This window comes from Pelodiscus sinensis, chromosome 7 (assembly GCF_052426305.1).
Source record: "Pelodiscus sinensis isolate ZL-2025 chromosome 7, ASM5242630v1, whole genome shotgun sequence".
NCBI classification, from domain to species: domain Eukaryota; kingdom Metazoa; phylum Chordata; order Testudines; family Trionychidae; genus Pelodiscus; species Pelodiscus sinensis.
In genome coordinates, this window is record NC_143058.1 from 25,122,616 (window position 1) to 25,143,993 (window position 21,378).

The 21,378-nt window shown below is 39.6% G+C and overlaps 1 long non-coding RNA gene across 2 annotated transcripts in view; it reads left to right on the top strand.

The window, feature by feature from the left end:
* Window positions 1-21,378, top strand: part of LOC112547834 (uncharacterized) — an 85,764-nt gene that overhangs the window by 11,408 nt on the left and 52,978 nt on the right. For both annotated transcript variants that reach the window (XR_016350007.1, XR_016350006.1), the window contains exon 5: window positions 13,934-14,093. This is a non-coding gene — a long non-coding RNA (uncharacterized LOC112547834). The remainder of the gene's footprint in view (window positions 1-13,933; window positions 14,094-21,378) is intronic.

A 21,378-nucleotide genomic window follows, 5' to 3' on the forward strand; every position in this document is an offset into this window, starting at 1 on the left:
AGCAGTCTGCACTATGATTTGACCCAAACATCTCCTGCAACCTCAAACCCCATCTCTGGCACATTCCCAATGTTTGAGGGTTCTGTAAGACCATTTTTGGCTGACCTACCCTGTGCCTGTACCTGGGAAATTCTCTCCTGATTGGCTAAAGGATTTTTATTTCCTGTATATGCTGCTGGGGAAGTTTGTTTCTTTTAATTGACTGTTTATTTTACAATAGAGAGAATGCAATAAATGCCCTTTGGAGCTGATAAACCAGCTTGCCACTTTTCCCTGAACACTCAAATATTAGGTGACAAGGAAGTGGGAAGACTGAAGGCTACTGTAGCTCACCTCTCCCAGGCTTAGTATATACTGCAGGGTCATTGTTCAAGAAGCCTTTTGCGGAAGAGTTCTTGCATAAAAATGTCTTGCGCAAAATCGTGTCCACTCCTCAAAGCGCATTGCAAAGTGAAATGTTTTTCCACAAGAGAGCGTCCACACTGCATGGACACTCTTGGGCAAGAAAGCTCTGATTGCCTTTTACAGAATGGCCATCAGAGCACTTGTGCTTTTTCTGATAGGGGTATCTTGTGCAAAACCGCCTCTGGAGCATCCACACCTGTCTTTTTGCGCAAGAGCTGTCATGCAAAAAGGAGTTATTCCTCATGGGGAGAGAAATAACTCTATCGGCAAAAGCACTCTGTTCTGTCAATTTTCTTGTGCAAAAACACACTTGAGATATGGATGCCCCACCGATTTTTGCGCAAAAATGGCTGTTTTTGCAAAAACCTTTTAGTGTAGACATAGCCCCAGATTACAACAACAGTTCAGGGAGATTTATTGTGGTGGGATCAGGGCCTCTATAGTTCTAGGCGTTTATCTGACTTTCCAATCTTCTGGGAGCTGGAGAACAGGGAGATTTATATTAAAATGTCTTGTCCATCTCTACTTTCAATCTACTTAGAGTCAATGCATTTTGTTTCAACATTGGCAATTATGGCACAGATTTGGTACCTGTAAGTGAGCATGTTTGTTGTGTGACATGGGGAAACTTAATTGTCAGAGTCCAATATTGCAAACTAGAGGCATTCAAAAATCGTGAGAGTGGCTTAAAATCACTTGATTAAAGAAAAGCAGGTTCTTATTGTTTGTTTCCTAGTTTGTTCTTCTTTTCTTGCATTCTGACAAGTAAACTTCAACTAGAATCCTCTAAAATGAGTAATTTATCCTTAAAAAATAATTCCACTTGGGATTCACTTGGATAATGTTTTCTAGCTTCCCCCGCCCCTGAAACCGAGGACTGGAAACATGCTATTAAAAAAGAAAGATGAAATTCTCATATAATCCCATGACTCCAAGAGCTGGGGCTTTAAGAAGAACATCAACAATCATAAGATATAATAGCTGCAATTTTGATGCTATTTTTGGATGGTTACTGATGGATAATGAGAGGCTGACCACAGCTGTGATTTATGGGATAGCATTTAGGAAAATAGACAAGAGAGAGAATAGGCAAGAGGAATGAGGTGCTACCATCCTTTAGAGCAGTAGTTCTTAACCTGGGGTGCACGCACCCCTGGGGGTGCGAGATGCCCTTTCTAGGGGTGCAAGACATGTCAGATATTTATGATATATCTTAGGTTTAAAGAACTGACCTACTTCAATGATTTTTAATAAGGGGTGCAAGAACATATTTTGAGAACCAAAGGGGTACAGGCAGCAGTAAGTTCAGAACCACTGCTTTAGAGGATGACAGCCTCTACCTGAGAGAGAATCAAGGAGATTGGTGGGAGTGTACATAGAGTTTTGGAGGAGGATGTACCAGTTGAGGTGGTACAGGTGAGAGCGGTGTGCTGGTGTTTGGACATAGGGATACTTTGCACTTGGAGGTGGAGAAGGAGGTATGTAAAACAGATATTGAATGCCACAAATGTGTTCTCATCCTCATTGTTTCTATAAAATCATTTGTAACTGAGTCACCATTGAAGTTACTGAGCATTTAAATAGGCAAAGAGTGAGAAAAGCTAAGTCTAATTATATGTTTCATGCTATTTACAGTAGTTTCCAGGGGATTTTCTTTTATTAAAAGTGCATCAAAGTGCATCAAAAATAATAAATCATACAATTCTTGTTATTTACACATCAGTTTTGTCTCTCTACAGTTGACTGACTTATTCTCCATTTTACTTCCTCTTTCCCATCCACCCAGAACTTTGATAGTTCTGATCATTATATTCAGCTATCTATACAGTATTTTATTCTTCTTAGCTCATAAACAACTGGAGCAAAAGAAAAACACAGTACCAACAGAAAAAGTGTCTTAACCCTCCACCCCAATACAGTAAATTGGGAGCTGTTTAACATAGCTGTTTAAGAAGAGTAGAGCAAGTGCTCTGTAATTCTTTTCCAACCCTCTTTGAAGTGTTCAAATTAGTAATAAAAATATGACCGCATATATTTTCATAATTATTTTTGCCTGCTGAAAGTACAGTGTAAGCAGATGGAGTTCCAACACTTCTTAGAACAGAGCCTACATACTCTGTATGAATTCTACAATTCTCCACTTCCTGAGGCTTAACTATATTTGTAACTCACAGTAATGCACAAAAGCCTTCTGCCTAAACATTCTCCCCAAGCTTCATTGTACCTAGAGTTTCCTCCGCAGGACATCTCTATTCCAATTCTCTCTGCCAGAAAGGGACTCCAACCTCTTTTATATTCAGTTTTTAACCAAGAGAATCCATCTGCAGTTTGCACTGCACCTTCATGCAGATTTCAGGCACATAACAGGGTGATTCACAAGAAGACTCTTCATCCCACTGCTGGACCTAGTCATCCTGTTCTGTGTATGTACCTCTGGCTCAAACCCCATCTCTTCTTGTGCTCTTTAAAAACGGTCAACAGCTTGTTTATCATGAAAATTTAAAATCTTTTTGCTAATTCATTTTTATCCCCTTCACATTCTTGGTTGCATTTAGAACCAAGCTGCCCATTCCTCATGCCAGATTACTTAGCACTTGATTTTCACATTTAGAGTTAGTCCAAAATAATCAAATGTATAGCTAATATTTACTTCATGATGCCATTTACGTGAGTTGGAGCCTAGTCCTATCTATATTATTCATAAGAGTAAGTACGGCTGGATCAGGCCCGTTATTTATTAATTTTTATTTCAAGGCCATGCTTCAATTTGAGGTGGAAAAAGAAGGAACTTCTTGGGCCAAATTCACCCTGCCTATGTGATGCAGTCAATGGAGTTAGACAACTAATGAATTGGAAACCAGTGTTGTCTGTGACAATTACAATATTACTTGCAAAAAAGTATAGAAAGGAAAAGGAATGAGAATGAGAGGGTTTCTCCCAGTAATGTCAAGGCAGGGCTTCCTACTCAAAACAGACACAGTGGGGACATGTGCTCAGCAAGCTCTACCAGTGTCTTTAGCTTTTCCTTGCAACAGCCCTGCTATTCCACAATGGGCCTCTTTCTTGAGCAGATGCTGTCAGTCATGCCAAATTGTATGATTGTTTTGTGATCTGGATAAAAGTGTACTAGGGGCTGAATTAAGGACACTAAACTCAATTTCCTTAAGACTTGAGCCAGCTTTTAATATTGCAGTTGTCCAGAGGTGAAAGGCTAATGAGGACACAAGGAATTCTTAGATGGGAAAGGTATACTTGGCCCAAAAAAGTCTGTCCCCTTCAAGTTTATTACAACATGTCTCCCCATATAGCGCATATGTCCTCCAACCCTGTCTCCCTATGTAAACATGCTAGCTGTCTCTTAAATTCATTAAATGCTTTTGTTTCACTCAGTTGTTTTGTTTGACTTAATGCCTATTATACTGTGAATCAGATAATTCTGCATGAATTTCTTGTTTATGTTTGGATTCCCAATTTTTAATTTTAATGCCTGCTTTTTTTTAACTCACCAGTGTCAATATTGTCTACAGTGTATCTAATGTGATAGCCTCAGCCTTCATCCTAATTATCATATGTTAATATAAAAAAATAAGCTCCAGCTTCACTTATATCAAATAGCTGTAAAATTTGGAACACAGTGACTGGCTGAGACCTTGCCTCTCTATTAGCAAGAAAGTTCTGCCTATCAAAATGTGATTAGCATTTAAGAGAATTGGAGGGGCTCTATCATGTTACTTGTAAGGTGACAATAAGAGTTCTTTCGATTTGCATATGGGTTCTCAGAAGTGTTTGTATGACACTGCATTTATACTGCAGTGATATCAACTCAATATGGTGGTGTTTGGCAGCAGTAACAACATATTTTGAAGGTGGAATAAAACATGTAGAACCCAGATACAAAGGCCTTCTAAAATCTAGAAATGTCTTTGAAAACTGCTGGGGGTGGGGCTATGGGAGAGAATAAGTCTTTTCCATTATATACAATGTAAATCAGGAATAACTCCAATAGTGTTGTACAGATTTACAAAGGTGTTAGAAACAGACCTGTAATTTATTAAAATGGACTGTATCCCTTTAAATTTTCTCTAGCAAACGGGAGGAGTAATTAGTATACAGATTCCACCCTCAAACTTAAAAACAAAATTTTCTGCCTCACCACCCAAAGAGCAAAGTTAGAGGGTTGGTGATGAGCGTGGTGTAAGAACTTCTGTAGAAACACCATGGGGAGGGAGAGAACTACAAAAAACCTCACAAGCCATAAATAAATATGGAACACTGAGATTCTTTAAAACCAACAATTAAAGCAACAGTGAGAAGTGAGGCTGACTGAAGAAGGCATAAGAAGTAAATTGAAGCAGTGTTAGATGAAGGAAAAATTTGAAGATTCCAGTGGCCAAAAGTGTGTTGAAATCAATATGCATAGAATTGCTCCTGAAGCCTGGCCTTACTCACTTGTATATGAGAGAATTTTATTCCTGTAGTGAGTAAGAGAGTGATTAATTTTAGAAAAAGAGAGAGTAACTGTCAATGTCAATAACTTTTTGCACTCAAAAGTTTAGTTGACCCACCTATGAAAAATCCAGAGAAGATAGGGACAGAAGAATTTTTCCATCAACTAGCTACTGCATCTCGGGAAAGTGAATTTAATTATGTCAGTGGGAGAATCCCTCTCCTCGCTGTCATGAGTGGCTATACTGAAGGACTGCAGCTGAGGAGCTGTGCTGCTGTAGTGTTTCATGTGTAGATTTCTTGTATTAATATAAAGGAATCATTAATAAAAGTTGCATAATACCAAATGGTTTTTTTTGGTCTAGGTTTGACATTAATTAATGCTTATGGGACTAAATTCTTTTGCTGTTGATCATGAAAGATAACCGACCCACTGACGCTGCTGAGGTACATATTTCAATAAGGCCAGCAGAATTTGGCCCATGTGTTAGACATGTAATTTGAAGCACTTGGGAGGCAACCTGGACCTGAAAATGGGGGGAAATTGTCAGTAATTGACACTCTATTTAATTTAAATACCAAGAAAAAAGCACTGACTTCACCCCTGATGAAACCAAGGAAACTTCATTAAAGTTACCCTGAGGGACAAAATCAATCATTAAAGAATCCTTAGTTAAAGAACACAGCCAACAGTCCAGGTAGTCTTCTCAGTTACGCTGGTGGAAATCTGGAGTGATTCCATTCAGATCAACGGAGTTACTTCAGAACTGTCCAAATAAAGCTGAAATCAGGATCTGGCTCACATTTCTATTATAAGCTGAAACAAATGTCTACGCCTCAACCTGGATGATTGAAATTCAGTGAAACCTTCCCAAGCTGCAGGTTATTGAAGTTGAGACTGCTAAAGAGATGAGGAGTTGTTTAATTTTCAAAAGTGATTTGGGCATTTAGGAGCCTAAATCTCATGACCTGGCAATGGGATTTTGTTCCTATGTGTCTAAATCCCTTTTGAAAATGAAATTTAAGCTCCCAAATCAGGTAGGCATTGCTACAGTGAGCACAGCAATGCCTGAAATTCTTTAACTGTCTGGTCTTTTTTTGAAAATTTTACATGTGAGCTAACAAGCTCTTTATACAGCTAGAATGGTGGAATCTGATTCCAAACATGAATCTATATCTGAGACTTTTAAGATTTCTCTTTGTATTAAGCTATTTTGGAAAGTTAGTATGTGCCATGGCAGAAAGTGATTGGTAGAGGTTCAAAACTACATGGTTCTTGAATTAAAAGGAAGAATGATTAGCATGTTTCTCTGACCACTAGAGAAGTTACAACAGCATATAGTAACTATCTCTGGGATAAAGTATACAGGGGAGTTCACTTGGCCTAAGATATGCCTACTTGGACATAAGAAAAATGAAAGATCTTTCAAGGTTAGAAAAAAGCTGTGCAGCTCAGTGTGCTGGATCTTGCTTACTTAATTGAATCACACCTTCTGAGACTTTCACTGTAACTCTAAATTCGGGATACAGCTCTTGTTTTATGCATCTGACTCGATCCACAACATTTTATAGGGGGGGACTGCAGAATTTTAGGGCTACTTTGTTTTTTTAAGTTCTGACAATATTCTGTACCAATCGATTTAAAGGAAAGATTTCCCCTCTCTTTTCTGTTGCTTCTTTTCCTTTTTCCCCCATGGTTGGTTTCTCATACTTTCTCTCTCTTCCCTCCCCCCCCCCCCCCCCACCTCTTGTTCTTCCCTGTTGATATCTGGGTCTTGGTCACTGTCCTTTTTACAACAGCCCCCCCCCTTTCCCTCTTATTTCAACATCTCTCCCGTCTCACTTACTGACAGATGCTGAGGAAAATATTTACTTTCCTTGATCAGGTCAAGGCTGCAGCACAACAGCATTTTCCTGGCAATTCTGGTGGTACATTTTGACAGTGATTTGGATCTTGCATTTATAAGTGGTGCTAAACAGTTGTTGGTGCTCTTGAAATGTGGATGTCCTCAGCAAATTTTGATCTCTTACCTTTGATATTTCAGTGTTACTTCTTTACATAGATTAGAAACAAGTCCTCTTCTGACCAAAGCAGTATCCTGCAAATCTTTGAGTCATTCAGTAATTGCTGTTTTAAGTTGATTAAACTTTTGTTATCCTTTATGCAATGACTTTGTACCTTACTGGTAATCTCTAATGTAGGATCTTATCAAATGCTCTTTTGAAAGTCTAAGCATATTGTACATCATCTATAACATTATCCTTGTCTACATTGGCAGGGATATCTTTGAAAATTCCAACGAATTATTTGAGTAAGACTTCCTGCTCATAATTTCACATTGGCTGACTCTACACAAATTAGTCTTTTCAGTGTGTTTCCTCATTAAATCCTGTAAAACCATTCCTAGCATTTTCTTCATGCCTGTGAATTATGCTATAATCATTTGTTTATATTATGCTCTTTTAAAAATCTATGCATTACATATAGCCAGGCTTTTTAAGTTTTGGAGTATATTCAACTCCCAAACTGAATGCATTAGAAAGAGACAATGCAATAGAAGATGCTAAGGACCTCTAGAGACAGATCCTGAGTAGGAGTAAATTGGTGTAGCTTTATTGGTTTCAGTGGAGTTAGTTTACATGTATTGAGGATTTAGCTTCTGTGGTGTTGTGTTTGCCATATTCTAGTCCCTAGTAATCAGATCGGTCAGCAGAGATCTTCTAAAACATTTGTGAAGATATTAGTAATATCTGTTCTCATTTCCCATCATTTTCAAAATTGCTTTTTTACTCATCTTATCAGCATGACCCTTGGGTAGAGTAAAACTTGAAGTTATTTCTTTTTCAAGCTTCTGTCCACACAGCAGCCCAATGGTTTGCAAGGAGATTGTTGTGCCTTACTTAGGGTATGTCTACACTTCAGGCTAAGGTAGAGTTAAGCTACTCAACTTCAGCTATGTTAATTGCATAGCTGAAGTCAAAATAGCTTAACTCAGCTTTTGGCTTTGTCTACATAGCAAGAAGTTGAAGAAAGAACACTCTTCCTTTAACTTCCCTTATTCCTCATGAAATGAGGGTTACAGAAGTTCGAGTAAGAAGCCCGTTATTTCAGAATTATTTCGAAATAATGGGCTTGCTGTGTAGATGCACACTCTCTCATTTTGAAATAACGTGATTTATTTCAAAATAAGCATGAAGTATAGAACTAGCTTAAGAGGCCAGGCAATTGCCTAGTTTGGCAAATGTTCAGTGAATGTTAATTTCAGTTCCAAGTTTAATCCTGGACAGAGAGGATAGAAGATATTTTCTAGTTTGATAAGTAATGTAAATTATGATTTGAGCTTGCTGGAAAATGGGTATTCCCCCTAGTCAATTTTGACTTTTTGAAAAAAATCTTCCCCCTCCCCCCCAAAAAAAATTTAGGCCAAAATATATAGATTTGAAAATGCTGGGGTGACTCATAAGAACTGTGGCTTGGGTGTCTTCAGGGACGGCCCGTGGATGCAGGCAACCTCAGCAGTCGCCTAGGGTGCCATGTTCAACGGGGAGCCCAATGATGATGTCACGCCATTGAGGGCTATGGAGGCAGGGGCGCTGATTACACATTCCACCATGGGGGGAGGGATAACTCAGTAGTTTGAGCATTGGCCTGCTAAACCCAGGATTGTGAATTCAATCCTTGTGGAGGCCATTTAGGGATGTGGGGCAAAAATTTGTCAGGGATGGTACTTAATCCTGCTGTGAAGGCAGGGGACTGGAATCAATGACCTTTCAAGGTCCCTTCCAGTTCTAGGAGATAGGCAATCTCCATTATTAAAAAAAAAAAAATGCCATCTGCCAGCAGTTCACCTCAAGCCGCTCCTGGGTGTCTTATGCCCTTCCCCCATTCTCTATGGGCTGGACTCCCAAAATTTCCCAATATACACCGGTCTTCCCCTTTCCTGACCCATCTTTATGCCCCATGGACAGTATAGTCTAGTGAGAGAACCTGTCCTGTAAATAACTAGGGCATGAAGCATCTGAACTGAAACTTCCATAAGATACTGTAGCAGAAATTCCAAATCAAACATTTTCCATATGCAGCAGAAAATCTGAAAAAACTAAATGTTTTCAGTTTTTGACAAAAGGTCAGAATTTTTCATGGGAAGCAGAAGTCAAAGACCCATTTTCCATCAAAAAACAAACAGTTTTGATGGAAAATTTCCAACCATCAAAGATGGTCCATCAAAGATGCAATTTTCAAAGCTCTGCTCACTCATGGTACCATGATGAGATACCGTTCACAATAGATAGTGAAGATCTTGAGACAGGATTCAGCGTTGAATGAGATCATCCCACTTTCTAATTTTGTTGACATTTAAACTGTCTTAATTGGGCTTCAGAGCTGACATTCCCGTAAAAGAGGTTTGTTTAATACATCTCACAGAGTTATTATTTCAGGCTGTCGGAAGACTCACATAAAGTGAATGATGCTGCTTAACCTGCAAAATGTGATCTGAGGGTATCTTCACAACCACATAGTAGTTAGAGAAAAAATATCTGGAAGAGGAGATGGCAGCCTCCACAAAAAATTATCAGTTCAGTAAGCCATTGAGAGCCACCTCATTTAACCCTCTTCTCTGTCTAGTGCAGTCAGGTCACTGCAGATTTCTTCTACCGAACTTCAAATATTATAATTTTGATCTTCAATATCTCTGTTAGTCTAGGTGTCACGTTACTGGATTTTAAGGGGAGCAGTCAGATCACTGCTGCACCATTGGGGGGAGGGGGATATTTCCCCCAAAGTGTATACAAAGGGGGGCATGTGAGATGTCACATGAAACCTTCTATTCTACTGATTCTGTATATGCTATTCATGTACTCGTATAATGTCTGTATGTGGAGTTATAAACATGTAATCTGTATGGATGCTGGAAAATTCTCTGAGGCAGAGCAATGGGCATAGAATGTTCAGTCAGTGGCTATGCTAATTAGTGAAGCTCCAGAGACAATAGATCTCTAAGTGCCAGAGACACACCTGGGGAATGTCTTGATATCTGCAAGCCAGACAGGATAATGGTTGCTGACTTGGGACACAGAGCTAGGTCAATGACCATGTGACGTGCAGTAACCTGCTCTGGCCAGGAAGATGCCAGGAGAGGATATAAGTGCCATGTGGCACCTTCCATCTTGGTCTTCAGTTTTGCTCCTGATCCCAGATGCCGCCTTGCAGGCAACAACGAGCTGGGAAGAACCATGGACCCATCCTGACGTAGGATGTACACCAGAGATTTATAGGATAGCAGTTTGTAACATCTCTGTTAAGAGCCTTTATCGAGAACTGGGTGATTAGATGCATGTAATGTATTATCCTTTAACAACCTTACTCTCATGCTTTTCTTTCTTTTAGTAATAAATCTTTAGATTCTAAATGATTGGCTCAGCGTAGTCTTGTGGGTAAGATCCAGAGTGTAAACTGATCGGGACCTGTGGCTGGTTTCTTGGGACCAGAAGAACCTGTTCAGGATAGGTGAGATTGTGTTCTATAACTCCTCACCTGTATGCAGGCCCGGGCTGATTGGAGCACAGGGAAAGCTAGGGTGTCAGAGGGGTTTTGCTCGTGAGGCTTCTTGCTGGCCAGATTGGCAGCTGAAGTGCTCTGTGTGACTGGTTTGTGGCCAACTTGAGAAGGGCCTCCAGTAGTCAGGGGCTATAAGGAGCCCCGAGTTCCCGAGTTTGAGGAATTCACCCTGAGCAGAGGCCCTCAGCCGTGCCCAGACTCGGCCCGGTCCATCATACCAGGGCAGGCCTTCTCCAATAATTCTAAAATATTTCAAGTTGTGAAGGTTTTGTGATGAGCATAAATAAATGACTGTTGAAATGACTGTATTCCGTTCTCACTCATATGTTTAAAACAAGATTGGATTTTTGGTGTTTAGACATGAGAGGTTAACCCACCGAGGCACTGAACACATTATAGTAACCACACTGTCTGATGAAAGTAGTAGTAACTCTGTGGCATCTTCCATGCAAAGATCTTAAAGAACATCATCAGCATTAAAGAATACAGACTGACAAGATTCCTGTCATGTGGGTATTATTAGCGCAGCTTTACAGAAGTGGGAAAGTGAATCTCCGAGAGGTTAAGTGAATTGCTCCAGGTCACCTAGCACATCACTGTCTGAGCTGGGAATGGAACCCCACTCTCTTCACTCCCAAGGCTTATCGACTAGACTATATTTGTTTCCATTTATAGACTGATTTACACATCTTTTGCTATGTCAGAAACTATAATAAGAAATCACATCTGTGAAGATAAGGACCTGGTCTTTCATTCTTTTTGCATGTGTAACTTCTGTTGGAATAAATTGCATGGGAAAAAGCTGCAGGATCAGTACAGCCATTATACAGTTTTATTCTCCAATGATTCACTTTCACTAGATCCCAACTATCATTTGTTAGGCTATGTCTAGAGTTTGGGGTTTTCTAAAGAAAATGCATTATTGAAATAAAAGAGAAGGCGATATGGCAAAGTCAAGGTAAGATAATAATGAATTGAGCTGATCATCTGAATTACTTTCTGTACTTCAGAAACAATTCATTAAGCTTCACAATATCCTGGCGAGGTTGATCTCATAGGTAGTATATCTCTACTGGCTGTTGTGTGCCATTTCTATTTCTCAAAATTATTTTGGTCTTATATTCTTGATGAGTGCACTGAAATGGCTGGCTAGTGGAGATGATTTTTGCATATATTTAAGGTGTGAATATTTCGCAGAATGAGATCTTATGGAAAAAAGTGTTTTTATGCATTTCCATTCCTGCTTAAAAAAAAAAGTGTAAATACAAAGCTACTGCTATAGATATGCATTTATATTGTACATACCCTATGTTAAGTTTAGGCTATGTCTACACAGCAGCATTATTTCGCAATACCTGATATTATTCCGAAATAACAAAGAGCAGGTCTACACGACAAGCCTTTATTTCAAAATAATGTTGAGCTGGAGTACTTCTTACTCTGACCCTTGGTAACCCTCATTTCATGAGGAATAAGGGCAGTTGAAGGAAGAGTGTTCTTTTTCGACTTCCTGCTGTGTAGACGGTGCCAAAAGCCACATTAAGGTATTTTGACTTAAGCTACGCAATTGACATAGCTGAAGTTGTGTAGCTTAATTCGACTTTAGCCCTGCTGTGCAGATGTACCCTTACTGAATCAGGCATATATTATCGTCTTCCTTTTATTACTAAAAATGATAGCATGCTTTATGGGCGATAATTTTTTCTTATTTTGTGATATAACTAATTGTTATAAAGAACTAAGTTTGTAATTGTAGCTGTTGTGAGTTTGAAGTGCAAATTACTTTCTGATTTTATTAACAACAAATTGTGAAAGGTTTTTTTTGGTTTGAGTTTCTAGCTTTAAGGGAAATACACTTTACTTTTAATATATTTAGAGTTTTGACTCTTGAAGAGTACTTGCCTCCTTTTCTTCCACCATGCCACTCTAAACAAGATGTTGTTTATTACCAGAAACATTATATGTAAGTCCCAAGAATATGTTAAATATGATTGAAGTTTTGGCAGACTTTGAGCAACTGAAGTTTCCAGAAATTTTGCTATGTTTAAAAACCAAAAGCATGCTTTAAGGAAAGATTTCTACTTCCAAATGTGTGGTTGCCCAAACCTTTTGCATTTTCAAGTCAGATTCCTCTGCCAAATAACACACACTGTACCTTAACTATAATATAAAAGCATAGACTGTGTTTAAAAAAACATTGCAGGAGCAGCTATGATCATATTTCTTAAATTTATTCTATTCATATGCACAAATGTGCATTTTATAGTAAGCTTTCGATTGCACTGGTCACTTACACTAGTAGAAAATGACATGTACAGACACAAGGTTGGCATAGTGTAAGAAACCAAACTGGTAAAGTACAGGAATCCTGAGCCAGACCAAAATATGAGGTCAAGGAAGCTGTTCTTATAATAATAGTGGGTATCTGTTTAATGTGTGATCTGGCAGTGACATGTTGTTGACCATAAGCAATTATGCATGTTTCTAAACTGGCTCTGTATAAGCCCAAAGTAACTGTAGGCAAGGCAAGCTGTGAGAACTGGGCACTCAATACACTTTTATTATTCTTTTTACTTGATTTAATCAACTAACCTGTACAATAGTGACTACCAATTCTGCTGATTTTTGAAAAAATCCCTATTTCATTCATTATGTCAGTTACACACATTAAAAACAGTAACAGAGACTCTTATGAAGCAAATTTTGTCTTACCTAACATATACAAAGTGCAACTGTGGTCCATCTGTGTTAAGCACCTGATTTTAGTAGTTGTCTTGAGTATTTTTAAAAGGTATTCAAGATGTTAATAGAACATGAACATTCCTGGCCATTGAAATTAACTGTAATATGTTTATCTGAGAGATGGTGGCTATGTCTAGACTGCAGGCTTCTTTTGGAAGAACTTTTTTCAGAAGAGATCTTCCAAAAAAGCTTCTTCTGAAGGAGCGCATCCATACACAAAAGCGCATCAAAAAAGCTATCTGCTTTTCTGAAAGATAGCGTCAACATTGGATGGATGCTACCTCGCATTTAAGTTGTGATTACTATTGGCAGAGTGGTCACCAGAGCACCTGTGCTTTTTCCTCTTTCTTCTTCTTTCAAAAGAACTCCCTCTTCCTCGTCCACACATGCCTTTTTCCAAAAGAGCTCTTTTGGGGAGTTATTCCTGATACACAATGGCTTAGATGGGATCAGAATCAGGCCTCTAGCCTAATCTTAATGATAAAATTTGTTACAGTTTTGAGAAAAAATAAAGTAGTTGTTTTTTAAAAAATGATTACCATCATGTTACTCTTCAGAGGGGAGGTAAAAATGCATAGTGTGTTCATTTTGGTAAGGAAATGTATATTGCAACCATTTCCAGATCCTATTTATTCTCAAGGATGTTTATGTATTCATGCTGAAAATGTGATAACAGACCGTGTAAGGATATATAATATTAGAGAAGGAGAAAATGACTATTATAGTACTTCCTACTCTCAGTTTCTTCTACAGTAATGCCCTTACACCTTTCTTTTTCAGGCTTTCTGTAGCATCCTAAACAGAAGGATATTGAAGGGAGCTGATTCTGCTTTGATCCTTATGCTTGTTGTCAAAGCGCTTGGGATTGAAGAGACTGTTGGCTACAATTGACTGTGACAATTAGGAGATGATCAGAGCCCTAGAGTGGAGCACTTAAAGGGTAATTTACATGTCAGTTTGTCGAATAAAAAAAAAGATATTCAGCTAAGATTTTTTTCCCCCCTCAGAGCCTTGTAAACTGCAATTTGTGCTCTGGTAAGAAAAACCTGGCAGAGGAGTTAGGATAGCCATTTCCATTTGAAAAGAGGCAATCATAAGGCCACTGCTGAGCCTATTGTCCACTAAAAATGCTGATTTGCAGTCAGAGAGTGAAAGAGTGGAACCATTCCTAAATAGAACCTTGTGCAAGGTAACTCCCCCTTGGTGGCTTTTTAATGTTGGGTAAAGGTTTTATATACCTTAAATCCTACATTTACTGTCATTATAACATTGTTATGAATGTCCTTTATCATAACAAAAAATGAATGTATTGAGGGGGAGGTAGGTGAAATGCTAGCTAACAGCAAGTTGATAGATTAAACCTGGATATCTGTTGTATCAGATCTTTCTTATTCTCCTGTCTTTTGTATAGCATCACAATTTTCCTGTAGCCCTTTGCACTTTGCCATTCAACTCCTTCCATAACAGTTTTCTCATTGGTTTTCCATACTTGTTTACACTCTATTTTACTCATGTTCCCTGCAGGTTATTAACATTTTCCATGTTTAACCTTGTGGGATAAGTAAAGTGGGAGGGAAATGACATGAGCAGGCTTAATCCAGAATTTACTGATCTTCTAACTATTCTATGATGACTTATTTATAATAAATATTGGGTATGTACAGTACAGTAAAAATAGAAAAATAGTTGATTATTAAATAAACTTGCCAGAAATTAATTTTTTCTCAAGTCTGATATATCTCGAGATGCTTTGATTGTATGGTTGTATGGTCTTTATCATGTAAAAACCACAGCTACTCTGGTGGTTCTGGGCTACAGCATATGTTATATTAACAACCATTTAGGGAAAAGATATAAAGGGATTTACATAACCCTCAAATGTTTGTATGTGTAAATGTATGTATAATAAGCTTTTTTCCCAGAGATGGCACTAAGTCTGGTTTTATGGTGGATATCCCTAAAAGAAGATATAGTAATATATAAAATGGCAGTTTTTTGTTATGAGTTAAAATCTTTATTATATTTTTTTACTTACCCTGCCATTTGCTTTAAAGTGCTAAGTGGTATTACCATTAAAACCTAGAGGCTACACTTTTGAGAAAGTTCTGTTGTTTTCAACAAATCCCAAATATAAAAATGCCTAGTTCTTACCTCCTGAACATGGGTGTAACTCCATTGACTTGACTAGACTTCTGATTTCTGCTGTTGTGAGATAAGAATTGGGCCACAGATCTCTGTAGGGTTATCCGAATGCCCTTTGTTGTATTCTCTACATCCTTAGTCATTGAATGTGTTAAACACCAAACAATGAAGCTTTTATTACTAATTTTGTACTTGCAACATTTTTAAAGTGACTTTTGTATTTTGTATAGAAATCTTCTGAAATTCGTTCGAAGTTGAATGGAGCAATGTGAGCCCCCCTCTCTCCAGTTTTCATTTAGAAATGTATGGGTTTTCTCTCTCTCTCTCTTATATTTTTAGCACAAGTTTGCTTGTTTGGAGAATTGTTCAGTTTCATGGAGGAAAAATAATATGTAATACAAGCTGAAGATGATGTCTTCTGCTCTTACCGCCCCCCTTCTCCCGTTTAAACTTCCTGAATGCCCAAGTTTTCACATGTTCGTGTCTTTCTAACAAAGAAAGATACATAAAGAACAAATGAATAAAAGAAGATATTAAGGGCAAACAGTATAATGACGGAGGGAGTCTGGGATGTCTTTGGCTTAGCATGTATCTGCAAAATCAAGGCAGTCGTAAATCTGTATCAAAAATCAGGCACAGCAGGAGGTGTTCGTCTCCCAGGTAATGGCTAAATGACGAGCAGATGAGCCGTCGTCATATTGATTTAAGCATTTTGTTCCAGCCAGTCACAATTAACTTTGATTTGTTTTTACTTTCCTCTTACAGGTTTGCATTTAAAGCACTCTCAGAGCACTAATTGTATAAAATTCTAGTAACTGCACATTCTCTGGCTAGAGAGGTAATGAATGAATGAATGAATGAATGAATAGGCAGGAATTATTTGAGATTCTAAGCAGGGTTTCTCACTACACTTCTAGCTCTGACTGAAATTGTTTCTGAAGATGAGCAGGAAGGACGACGAAAGTTATACCCAATGGGAAATAGCTGTTAGAAATCCCTTATTTTAGGAATATGGGTCTTTGCTAAAGAATTCAACAGGAGTGTGTTGGGATGCAAGATTAATTAGGACTTCATTAAATCCTTTTTTTTCTTTGAAAAAAGTTAAGGTTGACAATGTACACCAAATGAGTCTAATCCCTGGAAAATGCATTTTACAATGTCCATAGTCTAATTCTTCTACTGCAAAAGCATCTCAAAAGCCTGAAAGGCTCAAAGTGCAGTTAAGGGATGCATCAAGACATACATTTTTCTTCATCTAGGTCAGATCTACATGTAGCTTTTGTACCAATTTAACTTAAAAAATAGTTATGTATATATACATCTACACTTATACCAGCATAATGGTACCTTATAATGACGTAACTTAGTTCCCTAAATTTACGGTAATACAAAGTACCTTTTAACCAACAGAACTATCTCTGCTTTATGGAGTTGCACTACTTTATGCAGGGATATAATATGCTTATTGGGTAGTCAAGTAGTGACTCGACTAGTTGTTCCCTGCTGCCTCTATCAACGAGAGGCACTGTGTGTGTGGGGGAGGGAGCAGGAGTTGGTGCGGGGGGGGGGGGCGGCGGGGAGAGCTGGCTTTAAAGCATGCTCCTTGCAGCACTGTTTCCGCAGGGAGGCAGAGGCACAACGTGTAAATGGCATGAGTGGGGTCTGAAGCAGTCCCAGGTTCTGACTGCTGCACTTCTGTCTTTGAAATGTAGCAAGAGCGTTGGGATCTTGCTACATTGCAAAGACAGAGGCACAGTGGGGAACCTGGGGCAAGCGAGGACTGCTTGAGTTTCCATGTACCCTGTGTCCCCCCACTGCTCTTCTGCCTTTTAAATATAGTAAGAGCCAAAGGCAGCTCTTACCACAGTTAAAAGGCAGAGGTGCAGCAGGGATAGCAAGCACCCCACGACCCCCTTATTGCCTAATTGAGTAGTTGATGGAAATTCCATTGACTACTTGATTAGCTGATTAATCAAAATTTAACATCTCTCCTTTCAAGCCAACTTAATGTTTCCAGAAACAGTGGTAGAGAAATCTTTACTATTATCCCATATAATGTACACCTTACCACTCAACCTGAACTATGAACTTTGGCTACATTCTGAATTAATAACACATTGTTGAATATAAACAGGTGACATAATATGCTATATAATTAGAATTAAAGATTTCAAAACTAATTCAGTTCCAGGGCTAGCTACAATGTCAGATCATCATGGCTGCATCTAGACTGGCAAGTTTTTCCGCAAAAGCAGCTGCTTTCACGGAGAAACTTGCCAGATGTCTACACTGGCCGCTTGAATTTTCGCAAGAACAATGACAATCTCATGTAAAATTGTCAATGTTCTTGCGGAAATGCTACGCTGCTCCCGTTCGGGCAAAAGCCCTCTTGCGCAAATGCTTTTGCCCGTGAAAATGGCGATCAGGGCTTTCTTGCGCAAAATTGTGTCTAGACTGGCCATGGATGCTTTTGCGCAAAACCACTTTTTGCACAAAAGCATCCATGCCAATCTAGACGTGCTTTTGTGGAAATATTTTTAACGGAAAAACTTTTCCGTTAAAAGCATTTGCGGAAAATAATACCAGTCTAGACGTAGCCTTTGTGTGTTTTCTACTAGTTCAATAAGTTGATGGAGTAGCCAAATGTTTTATGACTAAGAGAGGGAAAAAACAGTAACTTTTGCAAACCTAGATGCCTAAAGAAAGTCACCCAAATCTACAAGTCATTTAAATGAATGGGCAGATTTTTCCAAATTATTTGAGTTCCTTTAAGTCCTACTCAAGCTAATAGAAGTTACTCAGCACCTTTGAAAATCTCATGCATTAGGGTGCGTCTACACTGCACTGTTATTTTGAGATAACTAGTGTTATTTAGAAATAACAATGGGAACATCTACAAAGCCATTCCATTATTTCAAAATAAATTCTAAATAACAGGCGGCTTCTTCTGAAATCTGTAAACCTCATGGGCTGTGTCTAGACTGCATCCCTAAAAGGGATGCAAATTAGACACATCGCAATTGTAAATGAAGTGGGGATTTAAATCCCCCCTGCTTCATTTGCATAAACATGGCTGCCGCTTTTTTCCAGCAAAGCTCCGAGCCGGAAAAAAGCACCAGTCTAGACGGGGATCTTTCAGAAAATAACGCCTTTTCCGAAAGATCCCTTAGTCCTTATTTTAAGAGGAATAAGGGATCTTTCGGAAAAGGATTTATTTTCCGAAAGATCCCCGTCTAGACTGGCGCTTTTTTCCGGCAAAGCTCCGAGCTGGAAAAAAGCGGCAGCCATGTTTATGCAAATGAAGCAGGGGGGATTTAAATCCCCGCTTCATTTGCAATTGTGATGTGTCTAATTTGCATCCCTTTACGGAAAAGGGATGCAGTCTAGACACAGCCATGGAGTGTAGATACTTCACTTCTGCTATTTCAAAATAGCTCCTCACCAGGGTCATTCTCAGTTATTCCTCTCCAGTGCCTCCTTGGGCTCTAAATCGAGATAGCACATCTATATTAGGGAAACCTGCCTTGGACTAATTTTGAGGCTTTCCTGTAGTATAGATGTGCTAATTTCAAATAAGCTATTTTGGAATAACTATTCCGGAATAGCTTATTTTGAAATAAGCGTGCAGTATAGATGTACTCTTATTTATGGATCTAACACCTAACTTTAAGCAATCCTCCTCCACTTCTGTTTTCTTAAATGAGCAACAAGGGTTACGTCAAATGTGTATATAAGGTCTGCAGGAGAGGGACATCCCTCCTCTGACAGTTCATGTCAGGTCCAAAGCAGGACTGACCTCTTCTTCAGGTTATCAAGTCAGTGTGTTACGTATGGTGCTGGGAGTTGAACCAGTGTAGGATGTGAACAGGGTGAATGGTAGAGTAACGGAGTGGAGGAGGCAGAAAAGCCTTTTACTGTCATGAAAAACTTTAGGCACTTTGTCTTTCTCATCCCGTTCCCTGGGGGCCCAGTCCACTGTTGCCCTCTGGCTCCTTTGCACCTACTCACCTCTCACAAAGCAGGAGTTTCCTGGAGGATTGTTCCAGCTTTCCTTCTGTCCAGTGCATGGGACATTCCGGGAAATGTGGGGGATGGCCTGGAAGCTTCCTAGGGGGATGAGGAGAAAGGGTTGCTATATTTTTATATTCCAATGATTCTGTTTTGTTGCAGTAACCAACAGAGCTTCCCTAACCAGCACAAGAGTCCAAACAGGTCCCTGCAGTTTGGAGGCAAATCCTAGTATAAACTAAATTCTTAATCTTTTGAGATGTACTCATCCTTAGAGAAAACTTCCTGTATAGTAATTTGTTATAGTAAGTGAGGTGATATACTTGTAACTCTTCTTAGGACTAGGCTTCTAAATTTCCTGGCATCTTCTATATGTTAGGGCCTTGTCTTACCCATGGATACCTTGGCCCAATAAAATGTATGGAGCTGTCTAGCCTATAGATGTTATCTAAGAGGAGACTTTGTCTTCAGAATCACACTGAAGTTGTCTATATTCTGTCATCCTCAGGACTGATAGGAGTGATTTAGTTTATGAGTATCTCCTATGTATAAAAAGAAAGAGCCGGGTCTTGAGCTGCTGTAAATTGGCACAAATCCATTAACAGCTTGGGTGATGGGTGAACCTAGGGAGGGTTGGGGAGGCAAGCTCTCAGCCCCACCCCTTCTTCCCAAGGCTCCTCCATAGCAGCCAAGCCCCCACCCCCTGTACAGGCAGGCCCCCAGCCTTTCCAGCTTTGGAGAAAAAGGAGGGCAGATGGTGCCCGGCCCCAGCCTCATTGCAGCTGATCTCTGGGCAGCCCTGGGAGACTGGAGGAAACCACACTGAAGCAGAAGAACATGGGGGCAGAGTGTGGGCGGGGCAACACCTGCCAGTATGGGAAGGCTTTGCCTTCCTTTGACTCGGATACTCACCACTCATGATTAACAGTACTGGAGGTGAGGATCTGGCTTAAACTTATTTTTGTTAGGCCTAATTCTGACCTCATGTAGGAGTGACTCCATTGACTAAAGTGGAGTTATGTCTTTTTTACATCTATGTAAATGACAACAGATTCAGGCCAAATATATCAAATACTTTAAAATTTACAATTAGAATGTTTATTTTTTTTTTAAATAAGTTGGGCCTTATGTGTGGAACCAGCTTAATGAATGTATGTTCCTCACATACATGTAAATTCACTATTTAGATTGGCTAGCTTTTAATAGCCTGAGAACAGTGGTGATGGTGACAGCATGAACTATAAAGCACAGTTAGCGTTGCTTTCAGGTGAAGGAGAGTAAGTGGCCTATACTAGGGAGTTATTTCAAAATAACAAGCGGAGCATCCACACTACCAAGCCCTACTAGTTACAAGGAATAACGCTTATTTCAAAACTGTTATTTTGAAATAGCATTAATGTGGATGCTCAGCTGCTGCTATTTTGAAATAATTGGCCTCCAGAGGCCTCTCTCAGTTGTACGGCCAGAACGGCCACAAGTTCATCTGACAACTCCACTGCTACCATTCTCCTGCAGAGTTTAAAGCTGTAGCCAGAAGGGAAAGGGCCTGTGGCACAAGGGCACCATTTCAGGAGGGGGGCAGCAGCAGTTTTCTTTTCATCCCATTCCCTGGCTGCTGAGGGGGGGAGGGAAAAGTGATTGAATTCTCTATTTGCCTCACACACCTGGTTGCTGCCCACCCCCATCTTCTCAAATGGCACCATTGCTGTGGCACAAGGAGAGCCCTGCTAGCCCCATGACACACAGTAGCCTGCATTGGAGCCTTGAATTACCCCAGTGCTCCCTCTGTGTCCCCCTCAGCTGCCAGCATGCCTGCAGCAACCTCTGATCCTCCTAGCCAGGGGTGAAAGAGGGCACTGGCCTGGACTGGTGTGGAGATCCTGGATCTTATTGAGGTCTAGGGGAAGGAAAGCAACATCCATGATTGCTACACCAAGAGGCAGAATGCCAATGTGTATGGCCAGATGGTCACCAGCCTGGCAGAGAAAGGGTACAGCAGGATGCTAGACCAGGTCTGGATGAAAATTAAAGAACTCCGGCAGGCCTTCACAAGGCTAGGGAGCAAAGTCCATGCT